General features: G+C 37.3%; 1 pseudogene; it reads left to right on the forward strand.

The window, feature by feature from the left end:
- Nucleotides 1–211: 211 nt before the first annotated feature.
- On the forward strand, nt 212–13,487 carry LOC146960431 (N-lysine methyltransferase KMT5A-A-like; annotated as a pseudogene).
- The last annotated feature ends 560 nt before the right edge of the window (nt 13,488–14,047 follow it).

Consider the following 14,047-nt stretch of genomic DNA (forward strand, 5'->3'; position numbering starts at 1 on the left):
CTATGTTGTAGTACACTGCCAAGGCCTCTAGAGCCATGCTGCAGTTGGTTATCATAGCTCATGATATACCATATGAAAGCTTGGAGTCTGTAGAATACAGATATGATCATAGATTTGGTGTACACATTTGCATAGCAACAGTTGCTAGGCAAAGCATCTTCCTTAGCAACCAGCATCAGTGATACAGTTCCTCTGCGATTGCATTGTTTTATGATGTCTGAATCCAGACCGCTTTTCCAAAGTGCCACATGACTTTTTTTAACCTTCAAGATGTCCTGAATAAGAATTTGAGTGGTAACAGTAATACAACTCATTCCTACTATACTTTTTACATCATTTTGTACATGACCCCAGAATGCTCTATACGTTTCAGTTCTATGTAGTAGTAAACTGCCAAGGCCTCTACAGCTATTCTGCAGTTGGTTATCATAGCTTGTTATATACCATATGAAAGCTTGGAGTCTGTAGTATACAGATACTGTATGATCATAGATTTGGTGTACCCATTTTCATAGCAACAGTTGCTAGGCAAAGCATCTTCCTTAGCAACCAGCATCAGTGATGATCCATTGTAGTACATGATTTGCTTCCTTGTTTTGATCAAAATTTCCTTTAATTTTTTTCTTGCAGGACGTGGATTGTTCGCACTAGGTTCATTCTGCAAAGGAGATTTTGTGGTTGAATACAGGGGTGATTTCATAGATGATGCTGAAGCGCAGAGGAGGAGGAAAGTGTACCACCCCTCCTGTGCTGCATTTTTCTTTGTCTTCAAGTGGAGAGGGAAAACATGGTGGTAAGTGCACCTTTATCTCTGGTACATGCCTTTATATAATTTGTATAAATTGTTAAAATTGACTGCACAATCGATGTCTGCCATTTAATAATGTAATAACATTATTTTTAAGTAAAAGTGTTTTTATTTTACTCTCATCTCTTTGTCCATTCTTAGTATTGATGCCTCCAGAGAAGACGATTCATCTGGCCGCCTAGTGAACGATGAACACAGACATCCAAATTGCCGGATGAAAAAAATTGAGGTGGAGGGAAGCCCATACTTGTGTCTTTTTGCTCTAAAAGACATAAAAGAAGGTGAAGAAATAACTTACGACTACGGAGGCAATGACTGCCCGTGGCGAATGCAGGTGTGTCCACAGGACAGTCCTCAACAGGTACATTCACCTTCATCACTTGATGTTTATTTTACAGCCTCTCTTAGGTTTAAGTAACTAAGTAAAGCTAATGGGGTCATTGTGCAGTTAATTTATTGTCGATCAGATCTACTAACAGTTAAATCTAATGCCTCAATGAGGCAAAAGATAAAAGCTCTTTTAAAATGGATCTGAACCTGTCTGGGCATTTTCTTTTGGCCTAAATATCACTGTAATCCAACACATTTACGATGTCCCCACAATGTACTTATGATACTATTAGTGTTAAATAACATCCAGAGATGCTTAGTCCCCGTGAAGGATGATAACATAGTGTGTATTAAAGTCCCCATGAAGCTTGTTGTATTGAAGATGTGTTAAAGCAAACACAGGTTTACTCATTAGTCTGAAATATTACAATTTTCTTTCTGTTTTCTTTCCTCTGAAGTCTGGTGTTTTGGCATGTACTAAAGTTTAAAGATCCTTGAACATGTATTTTTATCTACTTGAGTTTTATATGGTGGGCACATTAAGGTCTTAATTTTTCCATTGTTTTCTTTATACATCATTGCAGATGACATTGTGTGCCCTGGATATTCATCCTACAAAGACGTCCCATCCTCTTGCCGTGTCTGAGAAACAGATGGAAGCAGCTTCGTGTCCACAGGACAGTCCTCAACAGGTACATTCACCTTTATCACTTGTTGATTACTGCAACAGCCTCTCTTAAGTTAGTTTTAAGTAACTAAATAAAGCAAATAGGGTCATTGTGCAGTTAATTTATTGTCGATCAGATCTACTAACAGTTAAATCTAATGCCTCAATGAGGCAAAAGATAAAAGCTCTTTTAAGATGGATCTGAACCTGTCTGGACATTTTCTTTTGGCCTAAATATCACTGTAATCCAACAAATTTACGATGTCCCCACAATGTACTTATGATACTACTAGTGTTAGATACTATTAGTGTTAAATAACACCCAGAGATGCTTAGTCCCCGTGAAGGATGATAACATGGTGTGTATTAAAGTCCCCATGAAGCTTGTTGTATTGAAGATGTGTAAAGCAAACACAGGTTTACTCATTAGTCTGAAATATTACAATTTTCTTTCTGTTTTCTTTCCTCTGAAGTCTGGTGTTTTGGCATGTACTAAAGTTTAAAGATCCTTGAACATGTATTTTTATCTACTTGAGTTTTATATGGTGGGCACATTAAGGTCTTAATTTTTCCATTGTTTTCTTTATACATCATTGCAGATGACATTGTGTGCCCTGGATATTCATCCTACAAAGACGTCCCATCCTCTTGCCGTGTCTGAGAAACAGATGGAAGCAGCTTCGTGTCCACAGGACAGTCCTCAACAGGTACATTCACCTTTATCACTTGTTGATTACTGTAACAGCCTCTCTTAAGTTAGTTTTAAGTAACTAAATAAAGCAAATAGGGTCATTGTGCAGTTAATTTATTGTCGATCAGATCTACTAACAGTTAAATCTAATGCCTCAATGAAGCAAAAGATAAAAGCTCTTTTAAGATGGATCTGAACCTGTCTGGACATTTTCTTTTGGCCTAAATATCACTGTAATCCAACACATTTACGATGTCCCCACAATGTACTTATGATACTATTAGTGTTAAATAACATCCAGAGATGCTTAGTCCCCGTGAAGGATGATAACATGGTGTGTATTAAAGTCCCCATGAAGCTTGTTGTATTGAAGATGTGTTAAAGCAAACACAGGTTTACTCATTAGTCTGAAATATTACAATTTTCTTTCTGTTTTCTTTCCTCTGAAGTCTGGTGTTTTGGCATGTACTAAAGTTTAAAGATCCTTGAACATGTATGTTTATCTACTTGAGTTTTATATGGTGGGCACATTAAGGTCTTAATTTCTCCATTGTTTTCTTCATACATCATTGCAGATGACATTGTGTGCCCTGGATATTCATCCTACAAAGACGTCCCATCCTCTTGCCGTGTCTGAGAAACAGATGGAAGCAGCTTCGTGTCCACAGGACAGTCCTCAACAGGTACATTCACCTTTATCACTTGTTGTTTACTGCAACAGCCTCTCTTAGGTTTAAGTAACTAAATAAAGCAAATGGGCTCATTGTGCAGTTAATTTATTGTCGATCAGATCTACTAACAGTTAAATCTAATGCTACAATGTCACAATGTCATTTAGCAGACGCTTTTATCCAAAGCGACGTACATTTTAGAGTTATACATTCACATTCACACACCAATGGCACAGCCTTTGGGAGTAATTTTGGGTTAAGTGTCTTGCCCAAGGACACATCGACATGGAGAAGCCAAGAATCAAACCACTGATCTTCCAATTGGTGGACGACTGCTCTACCTCCAGACCACAGTCGCACTAAATAAAGCAAATGGGGTCATTGTGAGGGTAATTTATTGTCGATCAGATCTACTAACAGTTACATCTAATGCCTCAATGAGGCAAAAGATAAAAGCACTTTTAAGATGGATCTGAACCTGTCTGGGCATTTTCTTTTGGCCTAAATATCACTGTAATCCAACACATTTACGATGTCCCCACAATGTACTTATGATACTATTAGTGTTAAATAACATCCAGAGATGCTTAGTCCCCGTGAAGGATGATAACATGGTGTGTATTAAAGTCCCCATGAAGCTTGTTGTATTGAAGATGTGTTAAAGCAAACACAGGTTTACTCATTAGTCTGAAATATTACAATTTGGTGTTTTCTTTCCTCTGAAGTCTGGTGTTTTGGCATGTACTAAAGTTTAAAGATCCTTGAACATGTATTTTTATCTACTTGAGTTTTATATGGTGGGCACATTAAGGTCTTAATTTTTCCATTGTTTTCTTTATACATCATTGCAGATGACATTGTGTGCCCTGGATATTCATCCTACAAAGACGTCCCATCCTCTTGCCGTGTCTGAGAAACAGATGGAAGCAGCTTCGTGTCCACAGGACAGTCCTCAACAGGTACATTCACCTTTATCACTTGTTGATTACTGCAACAGCCTCTCTTAAGTTAGTTTTAAGTAACTAAATAAAGCAAATAGGGTCATTGTGCAGTTAATTTATTGTCGATCAGATCTACTAACAGTTAAATCTAATGCCTCAATGAGGCAAAAGATAAAAGCTCTTTTAAGATGGATCTGAACCTGTCTGGGCATTTTCTTTTGGCCTAAATATCACTGTAATCCAACACATTTACGATGTCCCCACAATGTACTTATGATACTATTAGTGTTAAATAACATCCAGAGATGCTTAGTCCCCGTGAAGGATGATAACATGGTGTGTATTAAAGTCCCCATGAAGCTTGTTGTATTGAAGATGTGTTAAAGCAAACACAGGTTTACTCATTAGTTTGAAATATTACAATTTTCTTTCTGTTTTCTTTCCTCTGAAGTCTGGTGTTTTGGCATGTACTAAAGTTTAAAGATCCTTGAACATGTATGTTTATCTACTTGAGTTTTATATGGTGGGCATATTAAGGTCTTAATTTCTCCATTGTTTTCTTTATACATCATTGCAGATGATATTGTGTGCCCTGGATATTCATCCTACAAAGACGTCCCATCCTCTTGCCGTGTCTGAGAAACAGATGGAAGCAGCTTCGTGTCCACAGGACAGTCCTCAACAGGTACATTCACCTTTATCACTTGTTGTTTACTGCAACAGCCTCTCTTAGGTTTAAGTAACTAAATAAAGCAAATGGGCTCATTGTGCAGTTAATTTATTGTCGATCAGATCTACTAACAGTTAAATCTAATGCTACAATGTCACAATGTCATTTAGCAGACGCTTTTATCCAAAGCGACGTACATTTTAGAGTTATACATTCACATTCACACACCAATGGCACAGCCTTTGGGAGTAATTTTGGGTTAAGTGTCTTGCCCAAGGACACATCGACATGGAGAAGCCAAGAATCAAACCACTGATCTTCCGATTGGTGGACGACTGCTCTACCTCCAGACCACAGTCGCACTAAATAAAGCAAATGGGGTCATTGTGAGGGTAATTTATTGTCGATCAGATCTACTAACAGTTAAATCTAATGCCTCAATGAGGCAAAAGATAAAAGCACTTTTAAGATGGACCTGAACCTGTCTGGGCATTTTCTTTTGGCCTAAATATCACTGTAATCCAACACATTTACGATGTCCCCACAATGTACTTATGATACTATTAGTGTTAAATAACATCCAGAGATAATTAGTCCCCGTGAAGGATGATAACATGGTGTGTATTAAAGTCCCCATGAAGCTTGTTGTATTGAAGATGTGTTAAAGCAAACACAGGTTTACTCATTAGTCTGAAATATTACAATTTGGTGTTTTCTTTCCTCTGAAGTCTGGTGTTTTGGCATGTACTAAAGTTTAAAGATCCTTGAACATGTATTTTTATCTACTTGAGTTTTATATGGTGGGCACATTAAGGTCTTAATTTTTCCATTGTTTTCTTTATACATCATTGCAGATGACATTGTGTGCCCTGGATATTCATCCTACAAAGACGTCCCATCCTCTTGCCGTGTCTGAGAAACAGATGGAAGCAGCTTCGTGTCCACAGGACAGTCCTCAACAGGTACATTCACCTTTATCACTTGTTGATTACTGCAACAGCCTCTCTTAAGTTAGTTTTAAGTAACTAAATAAAGCAAATAGGGTCATTGTGCAGTTAATTTATTGTCGATCAGATCTACTAACAGTTAAATCTAATGCCTCAATGAACAAAAGATAAAAGCTCTTTTAAGATGGATCTGAACCTGTCTGGACATTTTCTTTTGGCCTAAATATCACTGTAATCCAACACATTTACGATGTCCCCACAATGTACTTATGATACTATTAGTGTTAAATAACATCCAGAGATGCTTAGTCCCCGTGAAGGATGATAACATGGTGTGTATTAAAGTCCCCATGAAGCTTGTTGTATTGAAGATGTGTTAAAGCAAACACAGGTTTACTCATTAGTCTGAAATATTACAATTTGGTGTTTTCTTTCCTCTGAAATCTGGTGTTTTGGCATGTACTAAAGTTTAAAGATCCTTGAACATGTATTTTTATCTACTTGAGTTTTATATGGTGGGCACATTAAGGTCTTAATTTTTCCATTGTTTTCTTTATACATCATTGCAGATGACATTGTGTGCCCTGGATATTCATCCTATAAAGACGTCCCATCCTCTTGCCGTGTCTGAGAAACAGATGGAAGCAGCTTCGTGTCCACAGGACAGTCCTCAACAGGTACATTCACCTTTATCACTTGTTGTTTACTGCAACAGCCTCTCCTAAGTTAGTTTTAAGTAACTAGATAAAGCAAATGGGCTCATTGTGCAGTTAATTTATTGTCGATCAGATCTACTAACAGTTAAATCTAATGCTACAATGTCACAATGTCATTTAGCAGACGCTTTTATCCAAAGCGACGTACATTTTAGAGTTATACATTCACATTCACACACCAATGGCACAGCCTTTGGGAGTAATTTTGGGTTAAGTGTCTTGCCCAAGGACACATCGACATGGAGAAGCCAAGAATCAAACCACTGATCTTCCGATTGGTGGACGACTGCTCTACCTCCAGACCACAGTCACACTATATAAAGCAAATGGGGTCATTGTGAGGGTAATTTATTGTCGATCAGATCTACTAACAGTTAAATCTAATGCCTCAATGAGGCAAAAGATAAAAGCTCTTTTAAGATGGATCTGAACCTGTCTGGACATTTTCTTTTGGCCTAAATATCACTGTAATCCAACACATTTACGATGTCCCCACAATGTACTTATGATACTATTAGTGTTAAATAACATCCAGAGATGCTTAGTCCCCGTGAAGGATGATAACATGGTGTGTATTAAAGTCCCCATGAAGCTTGTTGTATTGAAGATGTGTTAAAGCAAACACAGGTTTACTCATTAGTCTGAAATATTACAATTTTCTTTCTGTTTTCTTTCCTCTGAAGTCTGGTGTTTTGGCATGTACTAAAGTTTAAAGATCCTTGAACATGTATTTTTATCTACTTGAGTTTTATATAGTGGCCACATTAAGGTCTTAATTTCTCCATTGTTTTCTTTATACATCATTGCAGATGACATTGTGTGCCCTGGATATTGATCCTACAAAGACGTCCCATCCTCTTGCCGTGTCTGAGAAACAGATGGAAGCAGCTTCGTGTCCACAGGACAGTCCTCAACAGGTACATTCACCTTTATCACTTGTTGTTTACTGCAACAGCCTCTCTTAGGTTTAAGTAACTAAATAAAGCAAATGGGGTCATTGTGCAGTTAATTTATTGTCGATCAGATCTACTAACAGTTAAATCTAATGCCTCAATGAGGCAAAAGATAAAAGCTCTTTTAAGATGGATCTGAACCTGTCTGGGCATTTTCTTTTGGCCTAAATATCACTGTAATCCAACACATTTACGATGTCCCCACAATGTACTTATGATACTACTAGTGTTAGATACTATTAGTGTTAATTAACATCCAGAGATGCTTAGTCCCCGTGAAGGATGATAACATGGTGTGTATTAAAGTCCCCATGAAGCTTGTTGTATTGAAGATGTGTTAAAGCAAACACAGGTTTACTCATTAGTCTGAAATATTACAATTTTCTTTCTGTTTTCTTTCCTCTGAAGTCTGGTGTTTTGGCATGTACTAAAGTTTAAAGATCCTTGAACATGTATGTTTATCTACTTGAGTTTTATATGGTGGGCACATTAAGGTCTTAATTTCTCCATTGTTTTCTTCATACATCATTGCAGATGACATTGTGTGCCCTGGATATTCATCCTACAAAGACGTCCCATCCTCTTGCCGTGTCTGAGAAACAGATGGAAGCAGCTTCGTGTCCACAGGACAGTCCTCAACAGGTACATTCACCTTTATCACTTGTTGTTTACTGCAACAGCCTCTCTTAGGTTTAAGTAACTAAATAAAGCAAATGGGCTCATTGTGCAGTTAATTTATTGTCGATCAGATCTACTAACAGTTAAATCTAATGCTACAATGTCACAATGTCATTTAGCAGACGCTTTTATCCAAAGCGACGTACATTTTAGAGTTATACATTCACATTCACACACCAATGGCACAGCCTTTGGGAGTAATTTTGGGTTAAGTGTCTTGCCCAAGGACACATCGACATGGAGAAGCCAAGAATCAAACCACTGATCTTCCAATTGGTGGACGACTGCTCTACCTCCAGACCACAGTCGCACTAAATAAAGCAAATGGGGTCATTGTGAGGGTAATTTATTGTCGATCAGATCTACTAACAGTTACATCTAATGCCTCAATGAGGCAAAAGATAAAAGCACTTTTAAGATGGATCTGAACCTGTCTGGGCATTTTCTTTTGGCCTAAATATCACTGTAATCCAACACATTTACGATGTCCCCACAATGTACTTATGATACTATTAGTGTTAAATAACATCCAGAGATGCTTAGTCCCCGTGAAGGATGATAACATGGTGTGTATTAAAGTCCCCATGAAGCTTGTTGTATTGAAGATGTGTTAAAGCAAACACAGGTTTACTCATTAGTCTGAAATATTACAATTTGGTGTTTTCTTTCCTCTGAAGTCTGGTGTTTTGGCATGTACTAAAGTTTAAAGATCCTTGAACATGTATTTTTATCTACTTGAGTTTTATATGGTGGGCACATTAAGGTCTTAATTTTTCCATTGTTTTCTTTATACATCATTGCAGATGACATTGTGTGCCCTGGATATTCATCCTACAAAGACGTCCCATCCTCTTGCCGTGTCTGAGAAACAGATGGAAGCAGCTTCGTGTCCACAGGACAGTCCTCAACAGGTACATTCACCTTTATCACTTGTTGATTACTGCAACAGCCTCTCTTAAGTTAGTTTTAAGTAACTAAATAAAGCAAATAGGGTCATTGTGCAGTTAATTTATTGTCGATCAGATCTACTAACAGTTAATTCTAATGCCTCAATGAGGCAAAAGATAAAAGCTCTTTTAAGATGGATCTGAACCTGTCTGGGCATTTTCTTTTGGCCTAAATATCACTGTAATCCAACACATTTACGATGTCCCCACAATGTACTTATGATACTACTAGTGTTAGATACTATTAGTGTTAAATAACATCCAGAGATGCTTAGTCCCCGTGAAGGATGATAACATGGTGTGTATTAAAGTCCCCATGAAGCTTGTTGTATTGAAGATGTGTTAAAGCAAACACAGGTTTACTCATTAGTCTGAAATATTACAATTTTCTTTCTGTTTTCTTTCCTCTGAAGTCTGGTGTTTTGGCATGTACTAAAGTTTAAAGATCCTTGAACATGTATGTTTATCTACTTGAGTTTTATATGGTGGGCATATTAAGGTCTTAATTTCTCCATTGTTTTCTTTATACATCATTGCAGATGATATTGTGTGCCCTGGATATTCATCCTACAAAGACGTCCCATCCTCTTGCCGTGTCTGAGAAACAGATGGAAGCAGCTTCGTGTCCACAGGACAGTCCTCAACAGGTACATTCACCTTTATCACTTGTTGTTTACTGCAACAGCCTCTCTTAGGTTTAAGTAACTAAATAAAGCAAATGGGCTCATTGTGCAGTTAATTTATTGTCGATCAGATCTACTAACAGTTAAATCTAATGCTACAATGTCACAATGTCATTTAGCAGACGCTTTTATCCAAAGCGACGTACATTTTAGAGTTATACATTCACATTCACACACCAATGGCACAGCCTTTGGGAGTAATTTTGGGTTAAGTGTCTTGCCCAAGGACACATCGACATGGAGAAGCCAAGAATCAAACCACTGATCTTCCGATTGGTGGACGACTGCTCTACCTCCAGACCACAGTCGCACTAAATAAAGCAAATGGGGTCATTGTGAGGGTAATTTATTGTCGATCAGATCTACTAACAGTTAAATCTAATGCCTCAATGAGGCAAAAGATAAAAGCACTTTTAAGATGGACCTGAACCTGTCTGGGCATTTTCTTTTGGCCTAAATATCACTGTAATCCAACACATTTACGATGTCCCCACAATGTACTTATGATACTATTAGTGTTAAATAACATCCAGAGATAATTAGTCCCCGTGAAGGATGATAACATGGTGTGTATTAAAGTCCCCATGAAGCTTGTTGTATTGAAGATGTGTTAAAGCAAACACAGGTTTACTCATTAGTCTGAAATATTACAATTTGGTGTTTTCTTTCCTCTGAAGTCTGGTGTTTTGGCATGTACTAAAGTTTAAAGATCCTTGAACATGTATTTTTATCTACTTGAGTTTTATATGGTGGGCACATTAAGGTCTTAATTTTTCCATTGTTTTCTTTATACATCATTGCAGATGACATTGTGTGCCCTGGATATTCATCCTACAAAGACGTCCCATCCTCTTGCCGTGTCTGAGAAACAGATGGAAGCAGCTTCGTGTCCACAGGACAGTCCTCAACAGGTACATTCACCTTTATCACTTGTTGATTACTGCAACAGCCTCTCTTAAGTTAGTTTTAAGTAACTAAATAAAGCAAATAGGGTCATTGTGCAGTTAATTTATTGTCGATCAGATCTACTAACAGTTAAATCTAATGCCTCAATGAACAAAAGATAAAAGCTCTTTTAAGATGGATCTGAACCTGTCTGGACATTTTCTTTTGGCCTAAATATCACTGTAATCCAACACATTTACGATGTCCCCACAATGTACTTATGATACTATTAGTGTTAAATAACATCCAGAGATGCTTAGTCCCCGTGAAGGATGATAACATGGTGTGTATTAAAGTCCCCATGAAGCTTGTTGTATTGAAGATGTGTTAAAGCAAACACAGGTTTACTCATTAGTCTGAAATATTACAATTTGGTGTTTTTCTTTCCTCTGAAATCTGGTGTTTTGGCATGTACTAAAGTTTAAAGATCCTTGAACATGTATTTTTATCTACTTGAGTTTTATATGGTGGGCACATTAAGGTCTTAATTTTTCCATTGTTTTCTTTATACATCATTGCAGATGACATTGTGTGCCCTGGATATTCATCCTATAAAGACGTCCCATCCTCTTGCCGTGTCTGAGAAACAGATGGAAGCAGCTTCGTGTCCACAGGACAGTCCTCAACAGGTACATTCACCTTTATCACTTGTTGTTTACTGCAACAGCCTCTCCTAAGTTAGTTTTAAGTAACTAAATAAAGCAAATGGGCTCATTGTGCAGTTAATTTATTGTCGATCAGATCTACTAACAGTTAAATCTAATGCTACAATGTCACAATGTCATTTAGCAGACGCTTTTATCCAAAGCGACGTACATTTTAGAGTTATACATTCACATTCACACACCAATGGCACAGCCTTTGGGAGTAATTTTGGGTTAAGTGTCTTGCCCAAGGACACATCGACATGGAGAAGCCAAGAATCAAACCACTGATCTTCCGATTGGTGGACGACTGCTCTACCTCCAGACCACAGTCACACTATATAAAGCAAATGGGGTCATTGTGAGGGTAATTTATTGTCGATCAGATCTACTAACAGTTAAATCTAATGCCTCAATGAGGCAAAAGATAAAAGCTCTTTTAAGATGGATCTGAACCTGTCTGGACATTTTCTTTTGGCCTAAATATCACTGTAATCCAACACATTTACGATGTCCCCACAATGTACTTATGATACTATTAGTGTTAAATAACATCCAGAGATGCTTAGTCCCCGTGAAGGATGATAACATGGTGTGTATTAAAGTCCCCATGAAGCTTGTTGTATTGAAGATGTGTTAAAGCAAACACAGGTTTACTCATTAGTCTGAAATATTACAATTTTCTTTCTGTTTTCTTTCCTCTGAAGTCTGGTGTTTTGGCATGTACTAAAGTTTAAAGATCCTTGAACATGTATTTTTATCTACTTGAGTTTTATATAGTGGCCACATTAAGGTCTTAATTTCTCCATTGTTTTCTTTATACATCATTGCAGATGACATTGTGTGCCCTGGATATTGATCCTACAAAGACGTCCCATCCTCTTGCCGTGTCTGAGAAACAGATGGAAGCAGCTTCGTGTCCACAGGACAGTCCTCAACAGGTACATTCACCTTTATCACTTGTTGTTTACTGCAACAGCCTCTCTTAGGTTTAAGTAACTAAATAAAGCAAATGGGGTCATTGTGCAGTTAATTTATTGTCGATCAGATCTACTAACAGTTAAATCTAATGCTACAATGTTACAATGTCATTTAGCAGACACTTTTATCCAAAGTGACGTACATTTTAGAGTTATACATTCACATTCACACACCAATGGCACAGCCTTTGGGAGTAATTTTGGGTTAAGTGTCTTGCCCAAGGACACATCGACATGGAGAAGCCAAGAATCAAACCACTGATCTTCCGATTGGTGGACGACTGCTCTACCTCCAGACCACAGTCGCACTAAATAAAGCAAATGGGGTCATTGTGAGGGTAATTTATTGTCGGTCAGATCTACTAACAGTTAAATCTAATGCCTCAATGAGGCAAAAGATAAAAGCACTTTTAAGATGGATCTGAACCTGTCTGGACATTTTCTTTTTGCCTAAATACCACTGTAATCCAACACATTTACGATGTCCCCACAATGTACTTATGATACTATTAGTGTTAAATAACATCCAGAGATGCTTAGTCCCCGTGAAGGATGATAACATGGTGTGTATTAAAGTCCCCATGAAGCTTGTTGTATTGAAGATAGAAATTTCCCTAAGTAGTGGCTTAAAAACGTCTGTCAATACATTTTACTATCATTCTCTAAAGAATGTTTGAGTCTCATTTAGCTTCATACACTACTTTTTTTTGTACTTTTCAGTTTAATTTCATACTGTATAATGATTTAAGTTGTTGCTTATTTTTACAGACTCTGAAGGACTTCCATAATGAGAATGAAGAAATTGTACCAAGACTAAGACGGACAAAAAGCATTATAGTAAGTCCACAACTAAGTGCCTGGATTAACATTGTGGAAATGTTCCACAATCTTTCATAAAGTACATGATTTAATGGAGTGTTTATTTTAGAGAAAATATGTCCAAGTGACTTTTTATTTTATTTTTATCTTTTAAAAAAATCTCTTAGATGAAGGACATATTTCTTGAAGACACAGAACTGTATGATACCACATAATCAGTCAGTGGAGATGAAGACGAGTATGTTCCTGATTCTGACCCGGACACTGACAGTGATTCTAGTATTGACCTCACTCCAAGAAAAAAAAGACTTCTTGATTCTCGTCTAAACCTTGGCTCAGATATGCCTTATGAATGTGACACCACAACACCTGGATTGCTCTTGCTCCACCAGGTTGAGGTTATTGTTGCATTCTTGCAACAATAAATGACCTACTTTTGTTTTCTATGACCAGAATGTTTGTATTACTTTTGAAGTATGTCTTATCGGGTACATTGTGTGAATGTCATAGAACCGTCAACAGAGGAAACTGTTGCAGATACTTTGAGGAGTGAAAACTCAACAGACAAGCAACAAAAACTGCCATCAGCAGAGCACGGATCATCTTCTGGAGTCAGTACTGTGGGACATTCCTCCAAAGGTAATTGTTTTTTTTCCTCTTTTTTTGTGAAACAAACTTTTGTCAAGTTAATACTGGATGCAACAATGTGAGGTGAAGTAGATATCACCCCAACTTGATCAATTATTAAAGAATATTTAGATATAGTTAATGAAGAAAACAGTTTTTTGAAACTTGTTGTTTGCACAGATTTTTCTTTTTGTAATTTGAAGCATTTTTGCAACAATAAATGACCTACTTTTGTTTTCTATGACCAGAATGTTTGTAGTGCATTTGAAGTATGTCTTATCAGGTACATTGTGTGTATGTCATAGAACCGTCAACAGAGGAAACTGTTGC

Source organism: Trachurus japonicus, unplaced genomic scaffold (genome assembly GCF_045865225.1).
Source record: "Trachurus japonicus isolate A0001 unplaced genomic scaffold, Traja_1.0 AP030384.1".
Taxonomy (NCBI): domain Eukaryota; kingdom Metazoa; phylum Chordata; class Actinopteri; order Carangiformes; family Carangidae; genus Trachurus; species Trachurus japonicus.